The sequence below is a fragment of the Apaloderma vittatum genome, unplaced genomic scaffold (genome assembly GCF_000703405.1).
Source record: "Apaloderma vittatum isolate BGI_N311 unplaced genomic scaffold, ASM70340v1 scaffold24834, whole genome shotgun sequence".
Lineage (NCBI taxonomy): Eukaryota > Metazoa > Chordata > Aves > Trogoniformes > Trogonidae > Apaloderma > Apaloderma vittatum.
In genome coordinates, this window is record NW_009712480.1 from 4,974 (window position 1) to 9,933 (window position 4,960).

At 55.6% G+C, this 4,960-nt stretch overlaps 1 protein-coding gene across 1 annotated transcript in view; it reads left to right on the forward strand.

The window, feature by feature from the left end:
• The window catches only part of LOC104272894 (arf-GAP with GTPase, ANK repeat and PH domain-containing protein 3-like), a gene marked incomplete at both ends in the record, with an annotated part of 17,209 nt that overhangs the window by 3,407 nt on the left and 8,842 nt on the right, over positions 1-4,960 (forward strand). The gene's annotated exons all lie outside the window — the stretch shown is intronic.

Sequence of the window (4,960 nt, forward strand, 5' to 3'; positions counted from 1 at the left end):
CTGCAGTGTGAGAAAGACGTTGAGGTGCTGGAGCAGGTCCAGAGAAGAGCAACAAAGCTGGGGAAGGGTCTGGAGAACAAGTCTTACAAAGAGCTGTGGAGGGAGCTGGGGTTGTTTAGTCTGAAGAAGAGGAGGCTGAGGGGAGACCTCACTGCTCTCTACACCTGCCTGACAGGAGGGTGTAGTGAGGTGGGAATTGGTCTCCTCTCCCAGGTTGCTAATGACAGGACAAGAGGAAACAGCCCCAAGTGGCACCAGGGGAGGTTTAGGTTGGATATTGGGAACAATTTCTTCACTGAGAGAGCGGTGAGGCACTGGCACAGGCTGGCCAGGGCAGGGGTGGAGTCGCCATCCCTGGGGATATTCAAAAAACCTGTAAACGTGGCACCTTGGGAGATGGCTGGTTGGGTTGACGGTTGGCCTTGGTGATCTTAGAGGTCTTTTCCAACCTTAGTGGTTCGAGGATTCTGTTCTGTGATTAGGCACACGCTTGTGCGTGGTGCCGTTGCCTGACACATGCAGACCTGCTCCCTGGAGTGGGACGTGCTCTGTGTGCGGGAGGCTCTGCGTGTGTGGCACATGGGTGAGCTGCGCACAGACATGTGTGAGGGTCTGGGCAGCCCTTCCCCTGCCTGCCCTGCCAACTGTCCCCTGGGCAGCCCTGTGTTTGGCGGACAGAGGCTGTGGGGGACGGTCACATCCCTGTGGTGTCCCTGTGCAGCACAGCTGCCTATGTGGGGCTGTGGAGAGGGTTTTGTCTGCCTTTCGTGGAGGAGAGGAGGAAGCGTGGAGGAACCTTTGGGTGCTTGGAGTAGAGGAGCAGCAGCTGAGCGGCCAGATGGGACAGCGGTTCCTCATGAGAACAGTGTGTGGGAGAGATCTCTGCTTAGACTTGGAGAGGGCTCTGTGTGACAGGATGCTGTAGGTGGGAGACAGAACCTACACAACATCCTAGGAATTCGCAGTCTGTGTAAATAAACCAGGAGCGTAACCTACTACAGGACTGCACGTTCCCTGGTACCCTCTCTGCCTCGTCTCGTGAGGTGCAGCCAGCGGTCTGTGTTTGGCGCGTGAAGGAGGGTCTCTGCAGAGCTGAGGGGCTGGACAGGGCAGAGTTGCTTTTGGAAAGGAGGAGAGTGAGTGGGTGCAAGTGGAACAGGCGCATGGAAGGAAAGTTTGGAAATGACAGTGCAGCAGAGGTGCCTGAAGGCAGAAATCCGGCTTGGTTCATCGCAGCACGGCGGGGCAGGCTGAGGGCAAGACACAGGACTGAGCCTGTCATTGGCTTCACGTGCCTCCCGCATCCTCCGAGGCGCAGCTGGTGATCCTCCTTCCCCTGCGTAGCTCTGTGACCTCCCTGTAATGCCCTGTTGCAGGGCTGAGGATCGTAGTGGCAGCGCTGCTCTTCTTACACAGAAACATGTAGCGCAGTTACCCTCTCCTGCTGCTCGTCTGCACCTCAAGACGGCCTGAGGAGCAAGCCCAGAGATCAAGCTTCCACCCGACCCACCTGGCCCCTGGCAGGGACCCCTCAGTGTCCTGCAGCCTCTGCATCAGTTTGGTGTTCTTGGGGCCACGGGGGCAACTCTTTCAGGCAGGTTGCTTCTAAGTCTCCCCTTTTGCTTCCTCCTCATGAGGGATGGAGGAATGGTGGGAATAGCTGGGGATAGTGAATGCTGCAGCAGGCCTGGAAGGGAGGATCTGCTAAACCACCTCAGAGGTTTGTGCAGGTCTGGAGGGAGCAGCAGCAGGAGGATTGGTGTGCGAGACTGATCCTGGCTTCTGGAAAGTGTTTGGCGCTGCGTGTCGCCAGCTCGTCCAGCCTACACCTGTGAATGGGTTCTGTCGTGTCCCGTCTCTGAAGGGCAGCACAGTGAGGAGTAGCAACCGGTGGGTTTGCGAAGGAGCTGGGAAAGGTGCTGCAGGATTAGGTGCTGCTGTTCGTTAGGCTGCTTCTCGTCTCTTTTTATCTCAGGATGGAGTGAATTGTGTTCTGGAGCTTTTTGTTCTCTTTGATGACCCTGCAAGCATAGAAAACACAACTTTAAGCAGTGCAGTGTGTGAGATGAGAGCTCTCGTGTGAGACTGGGACTCAGCCTCTCAGCAAGCTGGGCGGGAGACCTTGAGCTGCTGCTCGATGGCTCAGGAACAAGCGCCTGCAAAGTCTCTCATCCCTGGTCTGGGTCTATTCACGATCCACACCTGTGGAAGCAAGGAGGCAAGGGAGCAGGTTTGTCCATGTGAGGAGGCTGAGGAAGCCCAGAAGACCCCAAGGACTGTGGTAATCGGAGACTGTCCAGACAAAACCAGTGTCAGTCTGGGCCGATGCTGCTGCTGTGGAGAAGAGGGACCATGGGAGCTGGAGAAGAGGGACCATGGGAGCCCTGTACGAGGGCTGAGGCTGCCCTGGGCTGGGCGGGCAGGGGAGCACTGTGTGGAAGTCTGGATGGGTTCTTGCTTTCGGACAGGGCAGGAGGAGGGCAGCTGCTGAAGTGTTCTCAAGCTCCAGTGTCAGCACTTCAAGAGGACACAGAGAAACAGAGAAGATTAAAAGAAAAAACCTACAAGAAATAATTAATGGCTGGAAAAAGTTGCTGATAGTGAGACACTAAAAGAGCTTATCCATTCTATAATTCAAAAAGAAGCTTGAGAGTGACTTGATTGCAACATAAGAGTAACTATATACTTGAAAAACACTGATACACTGCAGACACTGCAGGCTAGCAGTTCATGCTAGAAGCCAAAGCCAGTCGAACAGAAATTTTAAAGATTCCTTGCTGGGACCTGGAGGAGCGCTGGCAGTCGTGGATCCTGTGAGGAGCTTGCCCTGCGTGGCGATCCACTTACCAGCCAGACCTCATCTTTATACGGTTTCTCCAACGCAAGGTTGTGCTAGACCTGCCCAGGCAGGCAGGGGAAGCTGTGGGTTTTCTGCAGCAGGACCAGGATGGCTTCACTAAGCTGCGGTCCTTGCTTTCATGGCACAGGTTTACTTGCTTGTCTGTGCTGTGCAGAGCGTGTGCTGCACCTCTGTTCCCAGAGAGCCCTTCCACGCCGCTGTCTTGCCTAACAACAAGCAAGCCCTGACCTTTTTGGGCAGCTGGTTAATGTCGTGCTGGTCTAGCACAGCAGCTTGGGGCAGCGACCATCCTGCCTCTTGGTATTGCATCGAAGGCTGAGGCCAGCTCTCCTCCTCCCCAGGCTGCTGTCTCTGCAAACGCCCCATGGTCTGCGTGTGGTGCTGCTGGGCCTGGGGAAGGCTCTGAGGAGAACTTCGGATCTTCATGTTCACTGACTGTCCAGAGGTTCTCCAAAAACCAGGTGGCTCCAGCTGTGGTGATGCCCTCCTGCCTGCTCAGGCAGGTGTGGCAGGGACCCTTCCTCCACAGCTCGAGCAGGTCCTGTGATTTGGTCTGAAGCATAAGCTTGTGGCTGTGCCCTGCAGGGGTCTGGACCACATACGTTGGTGTGTGCAGCTGTAATTGTGTTGGATCTGCTGGGTGTGAAGGCTTTGTCCAGGCAGTCAGGCCTCTGTAGGTCACTGAGGAGGGTGCAGGCTGTGCAGAGCAGGGGTGACTTTCTCCTCGCTGGTTTCTGACGTGTGGCCCGGCAGAAGTCCCACTGGAAGTGCTGTTTGCTGTGTGGGAGCTGCTCTTCTCTCATCCTTTCCAAGTTGCTTCCAGTACCAGGTGTTATCACAGTAACTGCTTTGGTAAGATCAGACAATCTTCCAGACGCTCAGAGCAGCACCGCACATGACACGCGGCAAACGGACGTAAGGCGTGCACGGGGGCAGAGGTTCTGTGGACAGGGCAGGGCCTGTGGGTTGTGCATCACAGGGCTGAGGGTAGCAACCACGGAAATCGCAGTAAATGATCCCAGAGACTGGCTTAAGGGATGGCAGGAATTATTCCTGAAAAGGCCTGGCTGATGTTCAAGAGGTGGAAGAACCTCTGCCTGGCAAGCAGAAACACGAAGGCCACCTCGAGATGCCTCAGTGAAGGCCTGGTGAGATTTTATCACCACTGGTGTGGTCTCGCTGGCCTCACGATGAATCCTGTTGTTACCACTGATGGTACAGGGTGAGTGACAGGACCTTGGCCCGCTCTTTGCCCGGGACAGCAGTTGCTGGGGAGTTTTTTTGAACCCTCTCTGGTCCCTGGGGTGCCAGAGCTCACGGCGTGCCGGAGGAGAAGTGGTTCACACAGCGATCAGCGGGCGAAGCTGCATGAGGGGAGAGGATGGGGGGCAGGAGGGCAGGAAAGCAGAGCGGGTTAATGGGGTCTGTTTGGTGGGTGTGGGGGGCGCTCCCACTCTTCGTGGGACTGATATTTAGCTTGGCAGTCCAGACAGGCTCCCAGCTGTGTCAGACGAGCAGGTGGCAGCAGTGGCCCAACAGACCTTCGTCTGTCCCTGTCCGGGACGTGGCGCTGCAGCTGTGAGGCGGCAGCATTTTGCAGTTACTGTTGGCAGCTGATTTTTCCAAACGAGTTTAGTCACAGACATATGTGGTGCAACATCTGCTGTCTTTCTGGAGAGGAAATGTGGCAGTTCCTTTATTGCAACGCTGCACGACACGAGACGTGCTGGGTTGGGTGCGTGATATTCCCAGCACCTTCAGTTGTGCTCGTCTGAAAGTTTCTCCTTCTGTGGTTGTGGGAGTACCCAGCCAGCCTGCAAGAGAAAACGAGGGTTGATGGTGTGTTCTCCCAAATTCCCCAATGGCCCAGCTTGTTTGCTGTCATGCTCTTTGGTCACTGTGTTTATTTCCAGAAAAGGTAGGAGATTGGGAAAGTCAAAATGCAATTTTGGGCTGTTGGCCTCAGGCAGTGAGGTCACAGGAGCTGAGGGAGTTGTTTCTCACGTTAGTTTTTCAAGTGTCTGAAGACCGTGAGGGTCACAGGGCCCAGACTGATGGAGGTGGCATCGCCCAGGCTGTCCACTGCAGGAACTGGGTCCA